A 3,088-nucleotide genomic window follows, 5' to 3' on the forward strand; every position below is an offset into this window, starting at 1 on the left:
TCTAACTCTGCTTTTTGAACTCCCCAGTAGCAGTAAAGTCCAAGTCGGGTCAATCACAACCTCAAAGCCTCAAAATGGTAATATTATGCAGAATAAGACACCAGAGCAATGTAAGATTGTGATTTAAATTATTGGAGGCTCTTGATTAGAAAACCAGGCTGTGACTCTCTCTCTCTCTCTCTTTCTCTGGCTCTGTGCCTGCCAGAAGGAAGCTTCAACCTGGTAATTGGCCACAATGAGCAGACTTGCATGTGTCAAACTCTCCTCTTCACATCTGGTTATTGTCTCTCACAGCAGGTGGACATCACAGGCATCGTCTGAGCAGTCTCATCTGCTCTCTGCCTCTGTGTAACATGGGATACACTGCTATTATACTTTTAAAAACAGCACATTTCCACATGTAGTTTGACATCTCTAGCGTGTACGGGTAATATGATGAAGACATGTGGGTCATTCACATGTCAGTGCAGTCTGCGAGTTAACAATTTTACAGGGCTTTATGAATACCCAAATTTGTGAAAATTGACAGTACTGCAAGAGGAAGTATTGCACTGTGGATTCAACGGTCCAGGTTTATGAATATCATCATGTTCACACACAAGCACACTAAAATTAAGTGTGAATCGTATGGATCCTGAGCTCATCTTCTCTCATTAGACACACTGCTACATTATTGGCTTCATTAGCTATCCCCACCGTGCCTCACGCAGCATGTGGAGGAGCAGGTAGAAAAAGTCAACACTTGCAAAATTACAAACAAATATAGCTATTTGCTTTTCCCAAAAGCAAATAGTTTCTGGATAATTTCAGCTTTTTATGGCTAATACTAAATAATGAATACCTAATTATTTTTATATTTTTAGGTGTACGCAGGAGGACAGCGTTTGCATGTGCAACGTATGTGTGCACATGACATGTTGATTCATGTTGCAGTCAGAGGTTATGAGTTGTTAAGTGACGTGGGGGATATATGTATATGTGTGCTATGTGCTATCTGCAATTGTACACTGTTATTAATGTCCACAGTGTCCACTCTGGGCTGTTATTAATGCAAACTTAATTCTCTAATTCATCATTAAACATTACCTCAATGTTTTTTGTTTTTAATTGAATATCTGTGGGTTAGTTTTTGTTTGTGCTTGGGCTCTAGGAACATTTTTCATTATTTTTCCACCATTTTACAGAATAATTGACAACTTGATTTTTGTAATTGTTTTTAGGGTAATCGAAAATATAAAAAGGTTCGAAATTTTGAAAATGTGAAGTTGTAGTTTAAGAACACAAAAAGCACAATTAAAATTGACCCACACACACACACACACAAACACACACACACACACTGACACACACACTGACACACACACACAAACACACACACACACACACACACACACACACACACACACACACACACACACACACACACACAAACTCATACAATGTGTCTTTGTGTGGTTTTTCAGGGGGCTGTGGGGGCCAGTGGCTCTGTAGAGATCAGCCCTAGCACACTATAGTGAGGTGGTGCCATATTACAGATTCAATAGTCCACATGACCCACGTTTCTTCTCCCAGACCTCCTCTGAAGTCTTCCCACACATGCTTTCTTCCCTTTGGGGATACTAAAGATTCAACCAAAATAAAAAAATAGAAAGTAAACACCTCATGCTGTGTGATTTAAGATTATTGCAGATGAATGTAAATATTAATTTTAACCTCCCTGTAATGATCCCCTCATCTGTTCTTCAGAAATGGAAGAATCATTTGCCTATAGCTTACAGTAAGCAGAGAAGTGTGTGAGGGAGCAAGCAAACTAAAGTCACATCTCTCTGCGTTATTCTGCACTCTGTCAGAGAGGGAGATGCAGAGACAATACAGCCCACAGGACACCATGGCCTCATACAATAATCCTTTATATCGCCACTAGATTAATGCCAGGAGACAAATGCACTTACACTGGGATATTCACTTCTCTGGGGGAGAATGAGGGAGGAGCATGGAGGGAAAAGGTTGATCGTTGCTGGCCTGAGGATGTGTGAAACGGGAGGATGAACAGGATTCACGTAATTGGTGGACTTTTGATTATGGCAATATTGAGTGTAGGAAATGAAATGTTTATCAGATGTGGTTTTGAGGGCGAGATGGGAGGAGCGAGGGAGTAGGGTGAGGGCTGGGATAAGTGTTAATCTGGCTGCTAAATTGAGGGTTTGACATGTTGTGTCTGTCTGGAGAACCCAGTAGGACACATCTCCTCTTCATCTCCTCTCTGCACACAATGACTAAGCTCACAAATGGTCACAACTACTGTAACACCTCATGAGTGGAATGGGTGCATTTTGAGATTGAAACATACAGTTCTGATGCTAACTAAAGAGTCCTGTGAACGACACGTCGTTTTTTGGGAAAAAGGAGGCTAAGACAGCAAGAGGGAGTGAGATAAAGAAGAGAGGAAAGTATCTTTAAGCTTTTCCTAAAAACGCACAAACAGACTTAGTAAGAGTTAGTCATGGTTCTTTGCGCACTCACAGTAGATTTGGATGCTTACACAGGAGCAGAGACACCCTTCCTGTTGCTTATCCGCTTCCTGAGCCTCAATTTGTATTGAAATCCCTCACAGGCAATTATCCATATGCGAATGGTGTACTTACGCTGAGCTTATATAAGTTTCTTTCGCGGTAAGCCGCACCATTTTCATTTTAAAAGTCTGATTACAATTTTAGAGTTTATTGCTATGAGAAAATGGCAAAAATGGGTGCTCATAGTTAACACCGAGCAGAAAATCCTGTAGGACCTCTTGGTCTTTTCCTCCTGGCTGTTTAATTTGAAAGATTGAATACTCTTTCCCTGGTTTGATGTTGAAAATCCCTTTGCAGGAAGAGAGATGTGGGCAGCAGTTGGCATCTTTGTGGTCAGGAAGACATTTTGTTGAGTAAAGTGTTGGCAGGCAGGACGAACCCCCAGCCACCACTCAACCCTGCCTCCTTACCCACGTCTCAGGCTGTCAGGGGTGTCATATATCTGGGGGATATCTGAGGGCGAGGGAGATCGCAGCCCAATTACAGGCTGATAACTAATCAATAGGCCACTTATT

Source organism: Etheostoma cragini, chromosome 8 (genome assembly GCF_013103735.1).
Source record: "Etheostoma cragini isolate CJK2018 chromosome 8, CSU_Ecrag_1.0, whole genome shotgun sequence".
Taxonomy (NCBI): Eukaryota; Metazoa; Chordata; class Actinopteri; order Perciformes; family Percidae; genus Etheostoma; species Etheostoma cragini.